We start from the raw sequence: 24,391 nt of genomic DNA, 5'->3' as shown, positions 1-24,391 counted from the left end.
ATATAGAGACAGACATAATCTTCCTTCCTTCCTTCTGTTCTTTTTTTTCCTTTTTCCAATTCAAGAAACATTAATTAAACACCTGCTAAACATCTCCTTTGCTGGATTTTGGTGATAGCAAGACAAAAAAAATCCCTGTTTCATTTGCATTATACTGTTGATAAATATATACTTAGAAGAATAAGGAGAAAAACAAAACTGGCATGGTTGTGAAGAGGTGGTTCAAGTTGGTCCAGTTCTAGCAACATTTTGAATCAAAGCTTCTTTTCAGGGTCCTGTGACCACCCTTTCCATCCCTCTTCATTTTCTCCTACTTCATCTTTCTCAACTCCCAGAAGTCTGTTGGCTTCTTTCAGTGTCTTGACTGTCCAAAGCCTTCAACTATCACATCAGTCTTGTCTTCTCATTTCTTTTACTTCCATTCAGTTTAACTCCAATTCTTTTCATGAGGCAATGGAAAGTGGGCTTCCACAATTAGACCTGATAGCTTAACTGGGGCACTGGCATTCATTCTACTACTAGGGAAGCAAGCAACATTGCAGAGGAGGCGAAATTGGACAGCTGGATTCCCCAAGATTTCTCTTCTACATTGTTCCATCTTTTAGAATTTTATTAATCTTTTCATTTGGCCCCTTTGATTAGAGAAGAGCTGCTTTTAAACATCAATTTGAACATACGTAACAAATTAGCAGTCCCCTTTTGGAAAACACACCCCAGAGGCTGGGAAGATGTTTACCATTGCTGCTAGCTAGGCTGTCAGGGATGGATTGATGGACTAGGTCTCTGTGCCTGCCAAAGATCAATGACTTCCTACAGGAAAAGTGCCCTGGGGAAAGAGGAATGTGAGAGCCAAGCACTTCCTGGTCTTGCTAGTGTTTTATGTGTATGTCTCTTCTTTTGTTTATCTTGAGAAAAGACTGGAGTCAAAGCTGCCCAGCTCATCTTCATCCTCCGAATGAACTAACAACCCTGCCAGGGCTTCAGATCATCTTTGTTCTACAGTTGGGTGAAGTTTAGAAGTTCAGATTTGAATTCCCCTTTTTTCACAGGTGATATCCTAAACTGCCAAGACTCATTCCAGTGATTTGCTGACATGCCTTGGTTTTCTGTACCTTAATTCTGAAAGTAATTCTTCCCTAGTCTAACCCCCTACTTATATCCCTGTCTTTCAGAGTCTTAAGCTTTTCTTATTCTGTTTACCCATGTATGAGTTCTCTGTTTCCAGAGAGCCTGTCATTATTTTTTTTTATTTTCAAGTTTAATCTTCTCTCCCCCACAATTAACCAGCATTTATTTTTCCGCTTTTTACCTCCTTCCCCAACTTGAAAACAAAGAGAAACAAAACCCTTATAAAAATGTGCATAGTGAAGCAAAACGAATTCCCATATGGGCCAAGTCTAAAAATGTAGCTCTGGTTTTGCAAATTTAGTTAATCTCTTCTCTGCTCAGGAGATAAGTAGCATTGTTCTTCATTGGTTCTCAGGAATCCTGGTTGGTCCTTTCATTGACTGTCTTTTGCCTTCTTTTCTCTCCAGGTACTTAGCACTATTAGGCAGTAATTTTGATTTATTGATCAGAATTCTTGTCTTTCAAAATTAATCATTTTTATAGTTTTGTTATAGGATAAATTGTTCTCCTGGTTCTGTTCACATACAAGTCTTTCCAGGTTTGACCAAACCTGTCTTCTTTAGTGTTTTTTATAGCATAAGAGTATTCTATTATATTCATTTACCATGATTTATTCAGTCATTCCCCAACTGATGGGCACCTCCTTAGCATCTGGTTCTTTGCCACCACAAAAAGAGCTATAATAAATTGTTTTATATGTAGGCACTTTTCCTCTTTCTTTGATCTCTTTGGAGTATAGACATAGTAATGGTATTGTAAGGTGAAAAAATTGTGCAGAGTTTAGTTACTTTTTGGGCATACTTCCAAGCAGTTAGATCAATTCATAGCTCTCCCAAAAATTCACTAGTATGTCTATTTTCCCCTCCAATTTTTTTCATTCTCCTTTTTGTTCATATTTTTCAATATGATGGCAATGAGGTAGAACTTTAGAGTTACTTTAACTTGCTTTACCTAATTATTATTAATCGAAAGCATTTTTATACGGCTAAAATTAGAAAAGGACTTTTATTCTCACAGTTCCTTATATAGCTTGAAAATGAGACTTCTATCAGAGAAACTTGTGGCAAAGTTCCACCTACCCCTTTTAACTGTTTCCTTTCTAATCTAATCTGTATTAGATTTATTTGTGTAAAACTAGTTTAACTTTATGTAACCAAAATTGTTTGTTTAATCTTTTGTGATCCTCTGTATCCCTTGTTTGGTAACAAATACTTCCCAGATCCATAGAGGTAATTTAAAGGTATTTTTCCCCTTGTTTCTCTAATTTGTTTGTGCCATTACCTTTTATATTTAGATCCTGTATCCATTTGGAACTTATTTGGATGTGTAGTACGAGGTGTCGATCTAAATCTAATTTCTGTCAGACTGCTCTCCAGTTTTCCCAGCAATTTTTGCCAGGTAATGAGGCCTTACTAGAGTGTCTGGGTTTTTGGCTTCTTCAAACACTAGGTTACTAGGTTCCTGTGTTTCTATATTTTGAATATATAGCTTGCATTGAACAATTCTTTTATTTTTAACCAGTACAAACTATAGTTTGAGACCCAGTTTTGCTATTGCTTTCTCCTTCCCATTTTTAAAAATCATTTCCCTAGATATTCTTGACCTTTTGTTCTTCCATATAAATTTTATTATTTTTTTCTAGCTCCATAAAGAATTCCTTTGGTAGTTTGATTGGTATAGTACAGAACAAGCAAATTAATTTAACCCATCTTTTATTTCTGAATCCACACTGTCTTCTATTTTGTAACTGACATCTGTAACCATTTCTAGAAATAGCTGAGGTACCCAGTTTAGGCAATGTGGGAAAGGAGGTTTTCCTGAAGGAATTCATTGATGGCTCAAGACACATCTGGGTATAAACTTGGGCATGAAGTCAGCTTCTGTAGGGACTCTCCAGGGAAAATCAGGGGTACTTTCCTTTGCTGGGAAGGCTCAGTGCCTGAACTCTCACCCCCCATATTTCATGAAGTAGGGAACTGGGTTTAATAATCACTATCCTCAAGTGAACATTCCTCTCTCTTCCAGAATATAATTGAGGCTTTTCTCAAGGTCCCCAGTTTTGGCTAGTGAAAAATATACTGTCTACTGACTCAAGCTGATACTCCTCTTCTGAAATTAGAAGTTATTTCTATTTCTTTAGGTTTTGTTTTGTGTTTTTTTTTTTTTGGAAATTTTCTTTTCTTTCTTTCTCTTTTGTTTTGGGAGGGGGGAAGGATCCAGATCTATGATTTCTTCAGTATATGGAAGATCCCATGTGAAAAGTCCCTCTACTGCTGTAGGTTGACAATTAGCCTGTAACTTACAGTATTTAGAGAGCGATTTGGGTGTTAAGTGCTTTTCTCATGGTCATATAGCTAATACATGTCATTGACAGGACTTACAGCCATTCCTTTCTGACTCCAAGTACTGGCCCTTTATCCACTATTCAAAGTGGCCTCTGTCTTCATAGATACAGGCCAAGATATTGATGTGGAAATGTACATTCTGGACCTTTCGTCTTTACCTGGCAGAAGAGAAGGAAATCCCCTCAAGATAAGCAGGATTAGAAACAGTGAAAGTCTTCTTCAGTCATCATCTTTGAAGTGGATGGAACTTTAGGAATTAAGACATGAAAAGAACCCACAAAAGGTGCTTCATGCAGGAAAATGTAGACACTCTTTGATGGAGTTGTGTTGTTTTGTTCTGTTTATATTTTCAATGCCTGGTACATAGTGGGTATTTCAAAATATTTGAGATGAATTAAAAACAAATCAAATATAGAATAAAACCATGAATTTTATTATAGTTGCTATTAATAAAGATGATATTATTTATAGAGTGCTTTAAAATCTTTTGTAATTCAATTCCATGGGCACACAGTAAGTGCTACCATGGGCCAAGTATTTTTCTAGGCTCTGGAGAAGCAAAAAGGTAAAACTGAAGCAGTCCTTGACCTTGAGGATGAATATACACAAATAATGAAGGAAGGGAAGAACCAGCATTCACTAAGTGTCTGCTATGTGCCAGACACTGTACTGAGTGCTTTACAAATATAACAACACCTTGGAGGTAGGTATTGTACCCATTTTAAAATTGAGAAAACTGAGGCAGGCAGAGGCTATGTGACTTGCCCAGAGTCTCAGAGCCAGTAAATGTCTGAGGCTGTATTTGAGTTCAGGTCCTCCTGACTCCAGGCCCAACATTCCATCTACTATCCTGCCAAGCTGTCTCATATATCAACTAAAGCTAGGATAAGGTAAATAAAAGAGGGAGAAAGTACTAACACTTGAGGATGGGAGGGATCGAGGGAGTTATCATGAAGGAGGTGGTGCCTTGAAGGAAGCTGAGTTGAGCCTTGAAGGAAAATGAGGATTCTGAGAGGTCGAGGCATATAGATAAGCTCATTTCAGGCACATGGAACGTCTTGGGTGAATGAAGGTGTGAGAAAATCAAATTTGGGAATGACTAGTAGTCCATTTTTGGCAGAATGCAGAGTTTATCAAAAGGAGTAGAATGAAATAAGTCTGGAAAAGTAGGTGAGGCCAGATTTGGAAGGGCCTTAAATTCCAGGCTAAGGAGTTTGTATTTTGTCTTATAGGGAAGGGGGAACAGCCCCCCAAGAATTTTGAACGGAGAAGTGACACTGGGAAACTTAGCCTTAGAAAGTTTATTTTAGTAGCTGAATGGAGGATGGATTAGGGAAAGGAGAGATAAGAAGCAGCGAACTCCATTAGGAGGCTCATAGACATATATACATACATATATACACCTATATATTCCATATGTTTCAATATGATTCTTACAGCACTCTTGTGGGGGAAAGAGAAAGAGCACATATTCTTGTTCCATGTTCCAGAGAAGGAAATTGAAGCTCAGAAGAATTGCATGACTTGGCCAAAGTCACACAGCAATTCAGGGATAGAAGGGGAACTAAAATCCATGTCTCCCAAATCCTGGTAAGATGGTTTGTTTTAATGTCAAATGAAACATGATACTTTACAGGGGTTTTGCGTGCATCAAATGGAATAACATTTCAAAAAAAGGGCCCTTAACTTTGTATATAAGTGTAAATTAACATTTAAAATATTTTAGAGAAAATTTAACTGTAGTGCTTAATATTTTCTGAGGGCTCATTTATATTGTCCACAATAAATGGTACTCAATAGATTGAAAAGTAATGAATGAATGAATGATACATGTGACCGTAAATCAAACATGACAAAACACATTTTAAAAAGCCAGGTTAAAATTATAATTTTCAGTATAGTTTAACTATTAATAATATCTATTCTTTGTATACTTCCAGTAAAGTCCTACTATAACAGCTTATTATGAAATGAAGGTGACCTTGAGTTCTCAAACACTGAAAGAGGACATGGGCCCCAGCAGCAGGATTTGTGTCTGTCATTTGAAGAACAGTTATTCTAGTGTGGAGAAGTCCTTTCCTAGATAGTGGCCAACAAGTATTGAGTTTTCTTTACACCACAGGAACTTAGCTTTTGGTGGAAGAAAGCTTTATAATGCCATAGAAATGCCACTGGATCTGGATTCAAAGCTGCTAGATTCAATTATTGGTTCTACCACTTATTACCTGATGACTTCAGAAAAGTCATTTCACCTGACTGTGCAGCTTCCTCATCTGTAAAATGAGGTGGTTGGACTAGGTGGTCTCTAATGTCCCTTCTTACTCTAGATGTGTGATCTCATGAGTCTGTGACCTGGGTTCAAGCCTCCACTACTTATTATCATTGGTTGACTTCTCTTATTCTTAGCTTCCTTGTCCATAAAATGAGATGATTGGTCTAAACCAGAGGCATCAAAATCATGGCCACTGCGTGAGGTCCACACCAGTCCCAAATGCAGTCAGCAACAGATTAAAATGTAATTGGGAAACAGTTAACAAAATGAAAAATAAAAATATCACATTTTAAAACTAAGTCAATATATAGCCCGTAGGGATCCTTATATGTAGTTTAGTGGCCCCTGTTTCTGTTTGAGTTTAACACCAGGTCCTGGTGTTAACACCAGTTTAACCTCAGGTCCATATGCACATCCATGTGCATATAATGTTCCTATGTATATGTATAATCCCTGAAGAGAACAGGACCTCTTTTCTACTGAATAAAGAGTGCAAAGAAGAAGGGTAGTATGGTAAAAAGAACAGAAGAGAATGAGAAAAATAGAAAAAGAAGAGGAAGAAAAGGAGAAATAGGAAGTGTGGGAGATAAATATGGAAGACAGACACAGATGTCTTTCAAAAGAAATGGTTATAAGAGAAGCATAGAGTGAAGTAAACGGATTGTGGAAGAAAGATGACCAAATCTTCCTTCTACAAACAACATTCCTCCTCCCCTACACTGTGTCTTATTTAGTGCAAAAAGTCGCTGTTAGAACCTGCCTGTGGATGTTTGTGTGTATACATACCTAGGATGAGCTGCAGTTGCCCTGCTTAGACACAAGGTCAAGATGAGATCATATCCTATTAGATTAGCAGAGAATTTTGAAGCTAATTAGGAAAATTACTTCTCTCTGATTGCCTTTGCTTTCATGATTGTTACTTAATCATTGTTTTAAAAGTTGCCTTTACCTGAGGTAACCAACTGTCTTATTGAAAAGCACTTTGTATCTTTTTTTTACAATATTTCTGAGCCTGTAAGAATCAAACTTTCAGGGGCCCAGGCCAAACTTTCCATTAAGTAATAGACTCTAAAATCCTGTTCAAAGAGCTTAATTATATTTTCACTCTGGCACATGAGTCATACTCTTGATATGTCAGAATTTACTCATATTTTTCATTACTCTTGAGACTTTGTTGACCAACAGATCTTAGATTTCTCCTCTAATCATGGCACTAAACATGGATACCAGTAGATGATTTTTCCATTTTTTTTTACCTTTGCTATTAGCAAATGAGAAGAAACAGAGTTTATTTTTGTGAATTAATAGGTGGCTGAGAAGTTGAAAGATTGGAAGTCTAGTATCTCATTCAGCTTTAAATATCTTTCTGAAACTCATTATCTTCATGTATCAGGTTTCTTGTTCTATAAATATAGATGCAAATATTATATCTAAGGAATCCTTCCATATCCTTAACAGAGACCAATTCCTTTTTGTACATTTATATTCCATATAGTACATTTGAGGCAAAGTTGGGGTAGGATGGGGTAGGGAAAGACTGACTTTTAATATCTGGCCATGTATATATATATATACATATATATATATGCATACACACAAACACACATATATACATATATATTTATCTTTAGTACAGATTAATAAGAGAACTATAACAAGGTCAGGGGTGACTAGAACTTTGCCCTGAACAAGGCACAGATTTAAAGAGTAAAATTTTTAAATGATGATTTTGTGGGTGAAAGGTTTTAAAATATATTTTCCTAAATTTGACAACATTTTTGCTCCTTTAGCAGAAACCAAACAATTGAATTTAACATCTCTTTTTCAAGATTAATTAAACTATGAAGCTTCCAGATACCACAATTCTTTCTTGTTTCCTCTCCCCATTGGCCATCCAGTCATAAAGCAGATGAGTTCATCCTCTCCTTGCCTTTCCCTGATCCTCCAAAGCTGTATCCTCCCCAGCAGTGGAATTCTAGTGTCTTAAGGCAGACTTGAGTCCTAGCATCTTTGTTTCCATAGGGCAGTATCTTGGGTTCTCCACTATCACTTTGCTAAATTTGGCTAAATTTCTTCTTTGTGATTTTCACATCCTGAAAGATGACTTGAGGACAGTTTCATGCTACCTGTCCTTGGTGCTAAAATTTCTAGTTGCAGGTCAGCTAACAGACCTACAATTGCTGGCACATACTATCAATAGATCATCTACAATGTGTCATGGGATGGTAAAATAGTTAATAAAATGCTGATTAGATTTAGTAATACACTAATTGGAACTTTAGGACACAGTGAGGAGCTGAGGAGTGCTGTGAAAGGTACAAGGAAGATTCCTCAATGTTCTGTTGAAGAAGTTTGAGGGTTCCAGATGAGACTTAAGTGGATGTAAGTCCATTGCATCTCAGCAACATTCCCCCATTGGGTTTCTGAGGTATGAAATCTAGTGAATTGTTGTTTTGGACACAGTAATGGACAAGGGTAGCTAATGTAAGATAATAGATCTTGTACTGTTGTGGAAAGAGCAAAAGTTTTGGTGCCATAAGTCTTGAAACCTAATAACTATATCACTTTAGGGAAGTCACCATTACTTTCTGTGCCTCAGTTGCCTCATCTGTAAATTGAAGGAATTAAACTAGATGGTCTATAAAGCCCTTTTCAGTCCTGAGCCCATGATTTAATGAGCTTATGATTCTTCCAGTTTCAGAGTATATGAAGCTATCTGATTTTCTTTGGCTTTGGAATCTATAATATAACATGTATATGCATTTCTATGTATATGCACACATACGCATGTATATATATTCTTTTTCCACTCATCTACCTTTCTAATTGTTTTACTTGAGCTAATTTTCATCTGAGGATATAAGCACATATTGATCACAGAGAAATTTGAGCCCAAAATGTCCTGGATGGCAGCAAGGTCAGGTTTAGAAAACTAACTATGGATTTATCACCAAATCAATGACTTAGCTTGTGCCTAACTCACCAAAGGTTGTATTTCCTCCTTTAAAGGGAAGGAAAAGAAACACCTTTACAACTTGTCAAATTTCTGATATGACTCCTTGTTCTACAAGGGCTGCTTGTATTTGTCTTGACTATTTTTCAAGTTGTGGCTTTAATTTTAAACATGATCAAGGTTGTTCTTTGAGATTTCTCTTCCATTGTCTGGCCCCTTTTCTTCCCTTAGCCCAGGGGACCTGTGCAGGAGCACAGCCCACAATGGATTTGCCAGTGCTCTGCCCAGTCTTGTTTTACATGACTTCAGAGATAGGATTTCGGCCATTTCTTTCGGGAGATTCTTCCACAGTCCATCATCCGTGACATTTATAGCTGGAAGATAAGGGTTCTTTTGAAATCTGTGCAAGCCAATGGGGGCAGGGCTAGAATGGAGTTACTTTCACAGACATATTTACAAGGTAAACTGAAACACAGCATTCAGAATGTAACCAACAATCAATAAAGCAACAATCTCAGGTCTTTCTGAAAGAAATCAGCATGCCTGTGTCTAACTCTGGACAAGTATTTACAATGTTGTTCGTGGTATGAATGACTCCTATCAGTCTTCTCATCAGTTTCTCTGAAGCCATTCATTCATTCATTCATTCAGTTTGAGTTTCTCTTTCCCCTCTCCCCCAACAATGGAAGGACTAACAATCTACCTTCTTGGATGTTGGGAGGGAGTCAATAAATATCTATTAAGTGTTTATGTGCTAGGCGTTGTGCTGAATGCTTGAAAAACAAAGAAAAAAATAAAACAGTCTTTGCTTTCTAGGAATTTACATTCTACTGGGGGAAAGTAACATATACACAATAAATAGATTTAAAATATACACAAAGAAGTGGTAGGGCTGGTGTTGAGAGCTGGAGGAATCAGGAAGATTAGGAAGTTCCATAGGAGCTGGCACTTCAGCTGACTTTCGGAGGAGGTTAGGGATTTTGAGAGACAATAGTGAGGAGGGAGTACATTCCAGTCAAACAGGACAGAGTGTGCAAAGGCATGAAGATGGGGACTGTATTGCCACCTATGAAGGACAGCAGGTAGGTCTCTTGGAAGGACAATAGTGTGTGAATGAGATTATTATGTGATAAGTCTGGAAAGATGAGTTGGATCCAGACTGTGAAGGGCTTTAAATACTAAACAGAGGAGAATCCTGTGTTTGGTCCTAGAGGCTCTAGGGAGGCAGTGGAGCAAAATAGTCAGAATCATGTTTTAAGAATATCCTTTGGCAATTGAGTGGAGGATGGATCCACCACATGATGAACTCCTTGAGAGAAGGAACGATTTTTTGGGGGGTGGGGGTGGACTTTTCCCAGTATCCCCAGAGCTTAACACAATATCTAGCACATGGCAGGCACTTAATAAATGTTTGTGGCTTGGACATGAGGAAGGAGAGACTGAAGTCTGGGATACCAATCAGGAGACTACTGTGATAATGAAGAGGATAGGTAATGAAAGTTCAAAATACATTGGTGACTGTGTGCATAGAGAAAGGGAAATAGGCAAAAGTGAGTAGAGCTTAGTGAAGGGTTACACGTTTCAGAGAGAGTGAGAGAGAAAGAGACTGACAGACAGAGACAGAGAGACAGAGACATAGAGAGATAGAGACAGAGATAGACACACACACACACACACACAGAGAGAGAGAGAGAGAGAGAGAGAGAGAGAGAGAGAGAGAGAGACACAGAGAGAGAGAGAGAGAGAGAGAGAGAGAGAGAGAGAGAGAGAGAGAGAGAGAGAGAGCTAATACCTTTCTTAATTATTCAGGGAAGTAGAGCCTTGTCTTAGAGAACCCTTGAATATCACAGTAACCACCTAAAACCCAGGGTAACTTGCACACCACAATGAAGCATCAGAACAGGACTTGAGGTGAGGAAACATTCACTAAATATGTATTTAACTACATTCAAGGGTAAATGGAAACACAAGTCTCAACAGGCCTGATCTTAGGAGTTGAGGAAGCTCAATTCTGGTCAATACTTAGATGACAGAATAACTATTTGGGAGCAAAAGATGCTTTGGGGATCGAAATGTATATGTCTTTTTCAAAAAAATCACAGGCTCTTTGAGGGCAGGCATCATTTCTTTCTTTTTCTTTCTTTCTTTTCTTGTTTTTGCTTTGGTACCCCTGCACTTTCTACATTGTAGAAGCTTAGTAAATGCTTGATGATGGATGGTTGCCAGTGGTCATCCAGGAGCATGTATAAATAGCCATGGTCTGTCCATTATGATTCACAGGGTTATAGAACTGAGAGCTAAAATATGTCTTAGAGTTAGAAAGTGCCCTTGCCGTTCTTCAGGATGAGGGGTTTATGACTGACAGGAAGTAATACTGACCTAACCCTAATGGTCTATTTGTCCTAACTCTGTCTCATCCTAGATGCCTGGAAGCTGCTAAGGCAACAAGAAGACATGGATGCTCTGGCACATTTCCTAACCATAGTTTATGAAAAGGAAAGTCCTATTTATTACACTTTAATTTAGAGAAGAGAAATTTCATCTGGAATTCACTTCAGAGCAGCTGTTTGGCATTACTGGGAAGAAAGAATTTTATTTAGTCCCCCCACCCCTATCTTTGCCATATTACCCAAACAATTAGACACAACTGCATCTCATTGGACAAATGGATTTTTATGGAGTTGACTTGATTTCTTCTATTGTCTTTGGATCTTGTATTTTGGATTTTCTCTTACTTTCATCGAAGTCACATTTGGTGAAGTAGAATTTCTCTGACATTTCCTCAGTGAAAAGAAGCTCCTGATAAATGAGGATATCTTCAAGCATGGCAGTTAGGGCTAAAGGTGGAGTTTCCTGTTTGGCTTTGGCCCTCATTTTATTTTATTCATTCATTTCCAAAGTGAGCTTTTTAGTGTGACTTGATGTTTTCTTTCACTTTCTCTTTTTTCAAGAAGGCTCAAGAAAAGCAACTTCAGTCTGAAGAATTAAAATGGTTGAGTATATGCAGGCCAAAGTAGATGGCCTGGGCATGGTGGAAGTCAAAGAGGTTTGACTCTTAGTTTTGGCACTTAATGGCTGTGTTACCTCGGATGAGTTGATGAAATGGGGATAATAACATGTCCACAGTCTACCCAATAGGGTTCTTGTGAGGAATGCACTTTTGGAAACATCAGTGTGTTAGATAAATTAGGTAAGTTGTCCATTAGTTCCAATTTGCCTGGAGAAACAGCCATTCAATGGGTAGCTTGTCCTTTCTCTCAAGTTCCAACTCACATATGTTTTGTTTTTGTTTTTGGAGGGGGGTAGACAAGGCAATTGGGGTTAAGTGACTTGAACAAGGTCACACAGATAGTGTGTCAAGTGTCTGAGGCCAGATTTGAACTTGGGTCCTCTTGACTCCAGGGCCAGTATTCTACTCACTGTGCCATCTAGCTGCTCCTCTAACTCACATACGTATAGCACCTGGGTCTCCTGAATTTTTATGTGATTAGGTTGGACCAGAAGAACTCTACTAATAGGTAATTGGGTTATAGTTGAAAGGGCCCTAATTCCAGCCATGAAACCTTGAACAAATCATTCCACCTCTTTCAGTCTCAGTTTCCTCATCTGCAAAATAGGAGACATTATTTCTTGTACTACCTATCATAAGATTATTGTGAAGATCAAATAAAATAATGGTGTTTTGGACACCCTGAAGTGCTATGAAAATGAAAGCTACAAATAAGTATAAATAGCCTTTGAAAGAGTGGGTACAAAGTATTTTTTAGTATCCATTCTATTCTTTTTTAACCACTAACATGATTTGTCTATTTGTACTGGTGGAAGAATTTTCCATACTAGGGCTTTCCTACATTAATGAAATCACAAATCCAAACAGCATCCCTCAAAAATGTGTACATTTTCATGACTGTTAGGCCTATCTTAATGCAGGTCAACAGGCATCAACAATGCCTGATCCTCTGAAAAGTTTTTCATCAATTTATGAGTAGTCCAGGAAACAAGTAAAAAAATAAGAAAGGTCATTGTATTTTGTATTAAAGTTATGAGTGAAAAAAAATAAAGTTATGAATGAAAGTTTAAAAAATATGCTATTCAAACAGTTTTCACATGAAAAATGAATTAAAGAATATTTTAAATATTAATATCTAGTCAATAAAATAAGTATAACAGGCATCAATAATAGAAAGTATCATTGGCATTGACAGAGAAATGACTAAACAAATGGTGATATGTGAGTGTAATAGAATATTGTTGTGTCATAAGACAATGAATATGCAGAATATAAGGAGGCTGAGGAAGAAGACTTACATGAACTGATGCAATATGAAGTAAACAGAACCAGGAAAACAGGACACACAATGACTACAAAGGTATAAATGGAAAGAAAAATTGACAGCAAATTTTAATGGATTCTGTATAATTCAAATGACCCAACTTTGGCCCCAAAGAAGACAAATGAGAATGTACCTCCTTCTCTTCTTTGTTTGATGTAGAGGATACTGAATGTGGACACTGAATAGGCTGTAGGAAATGATCAATAAATTAATTAGTTTTGTTGAACTCTAGGTAGTTGAAATACCTTTTTTCTTTTCTTTTTATTCTTTGTTATAGGAGCAGACTATGGGTGGGCAGAAATGTGTATAACAGAAAACAAAGATGATTTAAAACACAATATACAAATTTAAAATATTCCAGAAAGTATCATTTTCATCATTAAAATTTTACTGATATGTTTGCTTTTATATCACCTATCTTTCTTGATATATCTCTCCCTCTCCCTGAAAGCCATCCTTTATAAAAATGAATGAAAGAAAATACACGTACAGATACACACACACACACACATACACACACATGCACATACACATGCACATGCAGACATCATTCATTGAAGCTACCCCCCAAATCAACTGTGTCTGACATTCTATGAAATATGTAACCTCATCATCCTCCCTACTCTTTTTCAGTGACATTGGTGAATTTGGGTTCTTTGGTTATATTGGCCTCTTCTGAGCACCAGAACCTTCCTGGAACTGGGACACTATTCCACCCCACTACTCCTCATTCAAGCAAACTTCAGTGACATTAATCTTAGGTTCCAAAGCCAAGTGCCAAGAATTTGGAGTCCAGTGGACCAGTGCTCTCTGGATGTCAAGTCACAGCTCTCCTTATATTAACATCAAACCACAAAATCCCTCTAAATATAGAAGACTGATGACCAGGCTTTCCATGAAGTTCTCATATCTCACCTTCCATACATTCCCAGAATGCTTAGTTTGAATAGCATGGCTGATTAATGTCCCCAGGTCTATTAGTTATTCAAACTTCCCATAACTCATGTTGTTTCCAGTTAACCATATAGACTTTTTTCAGTTAACAATAAGCTTATATGACTTTACATGAGGGTGATTATTTATATTGCCTTGATTGTTGTTGCGTATAATCTACATGTGCCCTGCCCTGGGGGAGATTCTTTCCAAGCTTAGGTCCTCCATGGCCTTTAGACATTCATTCAGGACCACATTTGGCTCTTGGAATTTCCAAACGGGTTTATAGTTTCCCACGCTAAGGCATGACCTAAAATCAGTGCCACAGTATACCAGTCATGCGTTGCTGGGTAACACAGGGGGCTTTAATGGAGATAAAGCTTGGTTCATTTCCAGAAAAGATTCTCGGGTGCAACTTTTCTTTTCTTCAAACTGAGGGAGGCAGACCCTGAGGATATGCATACTTCTGGGAGGGAGAATTAAGAGAGCTCTAGCTGTCCTAAATCAGCTCTTGTTACCTGGTCTGTACAATACCTAACACAGAGTAAAGCAAGGGCTTCACAAAGGTGATCAAGGTTCTGCTGTAGTAGTACATTTGAGGACTTCCAAAGAATGGGAGATCTGCAAGTATTTTCCCATTTTGCTAAAGGAGAAGGAAGGTCAATTATAGGCTGTGGGTCCTAGCAAAATTCTAGGATGGATTATTAAATGGAAAGTTTGGGAAGAAGTAAGAGATGAACAAGAGACAGCCTGCATTCACTAATGATAATAGCTAACATTCATATATTCTTTAAAGTTTGCAAAATGCCTTGCAAATATTATCTCATTTAATCTTCATAACAATCCTGGGAGATATGTGTTATTTTTATCCTTATTTTACAGATAAGAAAACTGAGGCAGATAGAGGTTAAATTACTCACCCAGGGTCACACAACTAGTAAGTTTCTGAGTCTGGTTTTGAACTAATTTCTGCCTGACTCCAGGATTAGCTGCATATCCATTGTGCCATTAGCTGTCTCTCTGGTAATTTACAGGTACAAGTTAAGGCAATTTCCTTAGCCTGCCATTCTAGGCTAGCTACAACTTGATGTCCTTCTATCTTTCTAAGCTTATCTCAATCTACTCCCCTCAATAAATGCTATACTCTAGCACTAAGTCCATAAAGCCTTTATTTAATCTTCTCAGTCCCCAATGACTTTTTTTTTAACCACAGACCCCACACATAACACTCTTAGCATCTGCTTGGGCACTTAGTAACACATACTTCACTGTTTTTATGGATTAAGATCTCCTTGATACTCTCTTTGCTAGGGCATGTAGCAACCCATAAATGCTTTCTCAACCTGTGCAATTTTTGACCATGTCCTCCTGTATAATCCTTATAGAACATGACCCATGATACCCACCAATATCTTAGTTACTTATATTATTTGTATTACATCTTCCTGCTAGACTGTAAGCCCTATGAGAGTAGGGACTGTATGCTACCAAAAGCTTTCACCACCCAACCCAGTGCTCTGTGCTGCTTAACAAATATTTGCCCACAAAATGGTTGAGTTTGGCATTTCCAGTTGGAACATGGGGGAAAATATTCCCTAATGAAACAATATTATGAAGAGTGGTTTCTTTCTCTAGCACCACTGATATATGGTTTAGCTTTATTATGAATTAAGTTTATTTGTTTATTTATAAGTTTATTAAGGTTGGCTTAAGATCCTAACTACTGTTTCTAACATTGCTTCTATAGGAAGATGTTTCAATTTCTGAATAACTAGCTTACAAATGAACTTGGGGAAGACTAATATGGGATTTTGAATGCTAACCTGTGGAAGCTGGACCTTGCCTGTCAACACTAGGAGGTCAGAAATTTGTACACATGTCAATTTCACTTGTCTATTACTTATAGTCCCATAGCAGGATTCTTAACCTTTAGAGAGCTGATGGAGCCTATGGACCCCTTCTCAGAAAAGGCTCAGTGCAGTTTTAAGCTTCAATAACTTCTGAAGTATGAATGCTACAAACTTACAAAAATTATTTGAAGGGTTAACTATTTAAAAGTTTTAAATATTGATTTTTCTTACTGAAATTCAATATAACTGCCATCTCCTTGAATACATCACTTTAATTGACTTTGAACTTTATAAAAACTTTCATCAATTGGTGTTCAGTGACTGGAAAGGACTACATTTATAATCCTAGCCTTAAGATTATCCAATGGTGATTGGACAAGGTTTTTATGCTTACACTGCAGCTTTCACTTGATCCCACAATAAAAAAGTCTGATGGAGATAGATCATGTGAAACAAGAGGTTGTTGTTGTTCAGTCTTTTTTCATTTGTGAATGACTTTCTGTGACCTCATTTGGGTTTTTCTTGGCAAAGATACTGGAGTTGTTTGCCATTTCCTTCTCCAGCTCATTTTACAGATGAGGAAACTGAGGCAAGCAGGATTAAGTGACTTGCCCAGGGTTACCCAGCTAGTAAGTGTCTGAGGCCAGATTCGAACTTGGGAGGACTCCAAGCTGAGTACTCTATCTACACCTAGCTGTAGATGTCCCCCTTTCCAAATCTACTAGACTGAGAAAGTATCATCCTAAGACTGTTGCACACACAATGTATCTCTGTGTGTATGTATGTATGTATGTATGTATATATATATATATACACATATGTGTGTGTATTATCCAAAATTTATAAAACCAAATAAATATAAAGAAATTTAATTCAACTTTCAAATGATACTTTTCTCTAAATTTGTAGTATTTATACTTCTAAAGTTATTAAAACTACACCAAGATTTTTGGGACACCCTATACATAAGATTATAAAAGAAAACAATTCTATTGAAGTCATATTAATCACAATATTTGAAACAGAAAGAAGTTAATGAACTCCAAGTCAGAAACCTCTGTAGACAGTTTTCTGAAGCTAAGAAATATTAACTGATTAAGTCAGGGCCCCAGAACTAGTCAGAAGCATCATTTGAACCCATGTCTTCTAGACTCCAGTTGTACTGCATTACCACTCAGATTAGATAGAAAGAAAACAAGCAAACATGATCCAGCTGGAAAATAACACATACTCTATCTACAGAAACATTGTCAGACCTAGGAATTCCGTGGGGAATTTGGAAAGTCTGAGGAGATCTGAGAGTAATGCAGTTTTCCACAGAATATTGTAACCAAGAAAAGCTTGGTGGGGAGAATTGTGTCCTGCTGCTGAAGGGCTGCCTCAAAGAAGGAGAGGGATTGTCCCTTCAGGCTGACTTGTGGTATGCTGGGATAAAGCATACACAGTTGGGGTTATCAGTGCCAGAAAAATAGAGATCGAAGGGATTGGATTCTGAGCAGGACCCAATATAGGATAATGGGAATCTCCTAAGAAGAAAATTAAAATAGCTGTGTCTATTTTTGCATCTAAAGCAAAGAAATAGGGACATATTAATAGACCATAAGCATCTAATAAAAAGGACTAATGGAGTCAGGATGCCACCATAGCACTGGAATGGACCTTTAAAAAGTTCAAAAGTATGGAAGAGTTTACTTGTACTTCTATCAGATAAGTTGCCTATAAATTCAGACTCTGATGTGTTCTCTTCCTATTTGGTATTTGGATAGTCTTAGTGCTAACTACACTCAGTTTTAAGCTGGTTAACAGAGTATGGGAACATATGGCTTTCTCTTCCGAGAAATTAACCATTTGACCAGTTCTGCACAATACTGAGTGAAGAGTGCTTTTTACATTGCACAAAATACAATGATTAATGAGTCCATTCAACTATTTACCACCCATACTCACCCCAAAGCCATTTTTTAGGCTGATCTTGTAGCTGCATGAAGACATCTGAGTATTTACAGCCTTATTATTGGGCCAACCACCAGATTGCTCTTAAGATAAGGAAGGGTCAGGGGATCATAGGATTTAGGACTGGAAAACACCTCCTAACTCATCAACTCTAACTACCATAATTTATAGAATAGGAAACTAGGAATTGGAGAAATGAAATTACTAGTTCAAGGACACAGTGGTGGCATTGGTGGCAGTGGTAGGAGTGGTATCAACCACAGCAGCAGTTGGATAAAACATCCAGTTTGCAAAGTGTTTTATGTATGTTCTTTCAGGTGATCCTTATAACTGATCTCATGACTATTTTTGTCCCCATCTTATATATGAGGAAACAACTGAGACTCATAGAGGTGGAATGACTGGCCCTCGAACACATACATGACAGTAGTAGTAGCAGCCACAAATATTTATATATCAGTTAAAGACTTGCAAGGCACTTTTTCTATATAACCTTATTTGATCCTCAAAACCACCCAATGAACTAAGTATTATAGGCATTGTTCCCATTTTACAGATGACAAAATCGAAACTGAGAGGCTAAATGACTGGTCCATAGTAATTAAGTGTTAGAGGCAGGATTTGAACCTAATTCTCTTCTAGCTACAAGTCCGATATCCTTTCCACTATACCACACTGCTTCCTCCACAATAGGCAAGCTAACTGTCAGGATCGAAACTCAGGTCCTCTTGTTTCAGTGTTCCAACCATTATACCACAGTTTGATCTTCCTCATTACTTTAATTTAGAAGTTTGTGCTGATATGGACCTTGGGCATTCCAATTATGATTATTGATTTTTCTATGTGCAGTAATAGAGATCAGATGCACCCAACTACCTGCAAACTTTCCTTCCTCCTTCCCTCAGATTGGGATAGTCCTATTAATACAGTTTAAATTAGATTAAGTGGAGTGTAGACCTTAGAAATGAGCAGTCAGATTGTGATTTGAAAGTTGCCAGTTTCCTCCCTGCCAAAATATTTCCCCTCTTTGAAATCTACTAAACATGCAAAATTCCCATTAGAATTTAAGCCATCATAATCTCTTTAGGAAGGCTACCGGCATATGCATAACAAGACCTTGAGGGGAATGGAACACAGGACTGGTGCCTGGGGGAGGCAGAGAGGCCCAAAGTGGGGGGGGGCGGAGTAATGAAAGGGGAGATGGGAGTGAAAGAAAGCAAAAATTCACAGTGTCCTCTGTCATGTGTCAGCTCTTGATTTTTGATTGTGTTGGTTGGTGGAGGGTGGAGACTGGGAGCAAAACAGAATGATTCTGGTCATTTATCTGCAAAGGCAATGCCAAATGATGTGTTAATGAGCATTAGATATTTTTGAGTAACAACTCCAGCCTCAGAGTGACAGAGCAGGCATTGGCTGTGCTGAATGAACACAGAGTGGAAAGTGTGGAGAAATGGACAAAACAGAGAAAAAGAGCTGCTTGGGCTAAGCCAACTCTCAGGAAATCCTCCAGACCAGACAGTAGTAACTATCAGATTGGGGAAGCTCCATCATTTGATAAACATAATCCTAGAGCAGTCAAACACCGGAAGGCTTATTGGAAGAACACTATGCTCTAGCCCTTGGGGAAATGGGCTGGCTCCCATAGAAGAATAGCTCCCTACCCCCTTTTCTTGGCTTTGTTTTGTTCCTAAATTAATGCCACAATATACTGCTTCACCTGAGCTGTTGAATGGGACCTCTTTCATAAGTTTCTCCAGAAAGGTTTAGGTTTGCATGGACCATGAAAAGTGAGCTACTCAAACTTCCCCAGAAGTATACATATTCTCAGGAAGGCTCTAGTTTGTGGGAGAGGTCATATTTGATAAAATCTGCCCAGTTGAGACACTAAAGCATTTCCAACTATTACATAGATGAATGTGTGAGAACAATCTTTCCATGCATAGTGAAGCAATGTGATCATGTTTGATCATGTGATACATGTGATCATGCAACTCCATTACTCAGAAATCTTTAGGAGTTCCTTATTGCCTGCTGAATATAGAGCAGACTCCTCTGCTTGGCATTCAAGGACTCTTATAATTTGGTACTCTCTTACTTTTCTAACCTTATCCCCTATGCCCTCCACACATTCTCTACTCCAACCAAACTAGACTATTGTAAGCCCCCCACAGCATGTGCTGCCATGATTCCTCATTTTGGCTGACTGAGTCCTCCATTCCTTAAATGTCTTTCCTCTCTCTTTGCTCATTAAAGTTCTTACCCTATATTCAGAGCCAAATTCATATGCTACCTCCTTCAGGAAGCATCTCCTTATTCCCTTGGTTGGTAATGACTTTCCCTTTTAGACCTTACTTTGTTTTATATTGAAGGTACTTATTTTGTTATATAGTGTATTATAGCTATGTGCTACTTATCTGTACTAGACCGCAGGCTCATTGAGGTAGGAGATTGTGTCCTGTCTAAAGTCTGTATCCAACCTAATGCCTCACACAGTGTTCTGCATAAAGTAGGTGTCTAATGAACGTGTATTATGTTTATAATGGAAAGTCCTGGTTCAAACCAAGTATAGCCACTGAGACTAGGATGATGGGACACAATTGCTCAAGCAAGGTTCACCTGCTCTACATCCCTGGGTGCCCTGGATGAGTGCCATCCCTTTGGGACTCAACTCTCTGAGAAGGATTACATGTCATCATTTGGTTCTCTAAAATGTGAATGAGTGATACAAAAGTCATAGAATTAAAGAATGATTGAGCTGAAAGTACTTTAAAAAGTCATCTAGTCTATCTGCCTCATTTTACAGATGAAGACGTTGAGAACAGAAAAGTTAAGTGGCTTTTTCCAAGTGTCACAGCTAGTTAGTAGCAGAGGCTGGAGTAGATGTCTAAGTTGCTAGGATGCTGGTCTCTCTATTCTACCCCATGACCTTGATTTCTAAAGTTCCTTTAACCCACTGTGACAATCAACCATCCCCTGACATATTTTTAGCATCCAACAGCAGCTCCTTCTTGATGGAGATTGAAATCAGATCCATTTTTTTAATCATGGGCTTTTAGAGGGGTGGTAATAGAAAGACCAATGGAATTAGGGCCAGGAAAAGTGAGTTTAAACCTCAGTTCTGACACTAACTAGCTACTTATGTGACTTTGGGCAAATTGTTAACCTTATTATGCAATAGCCTGGAAGAAATAAGTATAGAATCTTAGCAAAATGTGAATGTGTGTGGTGCATATCAAAGATCCCTCAACTTGGAGTCATGAGATTTGAGTTTGAATTTCTACCCTGCCTCTTAATACATGTGTGACTTTGAACAAGTCACTTAAACTCCCTTGGCTTCACTTTCCTCATCTGTAAAGTGATGTGGTGGGGATGGGGGGGCAGTGAATTAGATGGCTTTGGTGGTCCCCTCCAGTTCTAGATAGATGATCCTGTAACATGGAAAATCAAGACCTTGTTAGGACTAAAAAATCTTGAAGGTTTCTCCCTGCTCAAAACCAACAATCCTTATCTTATAGTTAGCAAATGTGAACATGGCCATGAGCTGAATCTCTTTGATAATGATTTAAATAGAAGCCTCATCCTGGGTAGACTGGGGATGGAGCTAAGGGAGGCTGTCCTACTTCAGGTTCAAAAGTAATTTCACATCATTCAACCTGGAGTTCCACTTAAAATTCTTTGAATGTGGCCAGGGAGAAGTGAAGAAGGTTGACCACCCAACCTAGAATTGACATGTGAGGGCGTGAGGGGTCAAGGAGTAGGGGAAATAGGACACAGAGAGAATTTCAGAAAATGGCCTAAGGTTAACAGACTCATTTGTTATCTCACACAGAAGAGGCCAAATCCAAACACAGAAGATTTATATGTCACCATCAGGTTAAATAATCAGGGAAATTTGGATGGTATCCACATTTTATTTTATTTGCTTCTATTCCCAATTTTTAAAGGAAATTCCTGAAAGAGGAATGGACTTGAAATCAGAGGATGGGTATGGGTCCCAGCTTTGACATTTATTAGGTAGGTGACAATGAACTAGTCATTTAACACTTCCTCATCTATATAATTGAGATGATATTCTCCTGCTCCATTTACCTCGAAGTGCTGTGGGGCTGTAAACCCTCAATGTGCTACATAAAGGTACACCATTATTATGATTGGCTCAGGGATGTTGTTGAATGACTAATTCAGGCATGGGTTGGGTAAGATGGCATGGAGGGTTTTGAGTATCCTCAGATGCTATGGTATATCTCTCCATGGTCACTGATGAAAATTCTTCTTGACTTGATTCAGTGCAGTCAATGAATTAGTTGAGGTGCAAAAAAATGCCAGTTGTCCCTTCAGATTGTTCATAAAGATATTAAATAAACCATTTTCTGGAGCCATCTCAGTTTACTGAAGTTTTTTGTGATGCTTTGGTATGTTATTAGCTCCCGAGATGCATAAAGTATTTATAGTGCTGAAAATTCACAGTACTTGCAATCAAACCTCCTGGGGTTAGTCCCATCTCTGACACCAACTAGTTGTTTGACTTTGGCAAAATTAGGATCACGGATTTGGAGCCCGAAAGCAACCTTAGAAATCATCTAATCTAATCTAGTCCCCTTATTTTAGAGGCCATCCAGTCCCATTGCCTCATTTGAGAGATGAGGCAGTGAAGGCTCAGAGAGGGGCTGGGATTTGCCCAATATCATACAGGTAGTGAATGGCAGAACTAGTTTCTCTGACTTCATTGCACCTGAGTCCTTGCTACTGTACCTCATAGAGTTGTTGGGAGGATCAAATCCCACAATGCCTGTAAGGTGCTCTCTAAACTGTAGAACATTGTCAAAGAAGCTAGCATGATTAGATCTACAAATCTCCTTTAAAAGGAAGCTGCTACCTCATTTTCCAGATCTCCATCTCATGTTTGTGGGTTTGGCTGGCTTTGACACTTCAGATGCCTCAGAACAAGAGGCCTCACCAATTAGCTGGCTGTGAAACTACCAAATTTAGTCTGTGGTTCAATTCTTGGGAAAGGTACAAGCCAAGTTAGGGCTTGCTCAACAAGATCTATGGGCTCTTTACTGGTATGAAGGTCTAGGGCAGGGCTGTTCAAAATACAGCCCACGGGTTTATGTGGCCCACCAGTGGGTTTTAATTTTCACGAGTGGAAAAATAAAATAGTAATTTGCATGAAATGCATATTAGATTTTTTAATTCAATCACTAATAAATAATCTCATTGATGTTAATTTTCTTTGGTGTTTTTAAGCAGTATTATGGATGGAACATATCACACAAAATTTTCAGTTGATCTGTGGGATGCATTCCATCTGTGCAAAGTTGACTACTCAGTGTGCACCTACCTTTATACTACTGTGTTTCTGCTTTGTTGTTTTGTGTTTGCTTTTGTGCTTCATGCCTTTGCCTGTCATATTGACGATGTGTGTTCCCCCACGTTCTATTAGTGTACTCTATTTTTTATTCTGGATGTGGCCCTCGAATAATTATTTTATTTTAATTTAATTATTTTATTTTATTTATTTAACCTAAGGTTGGACAGCCCTGGGCTAGGGGATCATAAGATAACAGCCTTAGAGCTGGAAGGGTCCTTAGACATCATTTAGCCCCACACTCTCATTTTCTAGAAACTGAGGCCCAGAGAGGTTAGGTGACTTTTCTAAATCTATACACGTGGTAAATTTCAGAGGTGGGATTCGAACCTCTATCCTTTCATTCTAAATCCAACAATCTTTTCACTGAACCACATAGAGATTATTTAGTCCATATAGAGGTGGTTCAATCAGTGATTAGTTCAGAGGATGAATAGGCTTTGGTCTCCTTTAAGACTCAATCTCCTCCTCTCTGTTCACCTCCTCTGAGAGCTTGCCCACTCTCACAGTCCAACAATCACTACTCTGCCAATCGTTCCCAAGACTTCAGGCAGAATGAGGACCAATGGGTGGGAGTCACAGGGTCATTAGAACTGGAAGAAAATGGAATGGGCTTTCTGAGGCAATAACTTCTTGATACTACGGGTATCTGAGGCCAAGGCAGGATGCACACTTGTAAGTAATGTTGAAGAGAGAATTCATGGTTCAAAACTCCCTTTCTTCACAATCTCTTCCCTGGATATGTTGTCTTCCGTATGGGAATGTAAGCTCCTTGAGGGCAGGGAGTGTTTCTTTTTTGATATTTGAACTTCTAGATCTAGCACAGTGCCTAGCACATAGTAAGCACTTAATAGATGGTCTTTTTTCAATTATTCATTCATTTATATAAGAGGTAAAACTAGATCACCTCTAAAGTTCCTCCCAAAGCTGGAATTCAATGACCTTCCAGTCCATTCAGCATAACTGCTGTTGGCTTAATATTTGTCATACCCAATTTTCATTATATTCTTCTGCTTAAAAAGAACTGGAATGGATGCCCATCAATTAGAGAATCGTTGAACAAGTTGTAATATATGCTCATGGTGGAATGGTACTATACTCTAAGAAATGATAAGCTCAATGATTTTAGAAAAAAAAATGGATAGACTTGCATGAAATAATGAAGAGTGAAATGAGCAGGACCAAGAGTACATTGTATACAGTAAGAGGAATATTGTTTTAAGAACAACTTTGAGCAGCTAAGTCTTTTTGACTA

This window comes from Trichosurus vulpecula, chromosome 8 (genome assembly GCF_011100635.1).
Source record: "Trichosurus vulpecula isolate mTriVul1 chromosome 8, mTriVul1.pri, whole genome shotgun sequence".
Lineage (NCBI taxonomy): Eukaryota > Metazoa > Chordata > Mammalia > Diprotodontia > Phalangeridae > Trichosurus > Trichosurus vulpecula.
Note: the sequence above shows the minus strand (reverse complement) of the source record.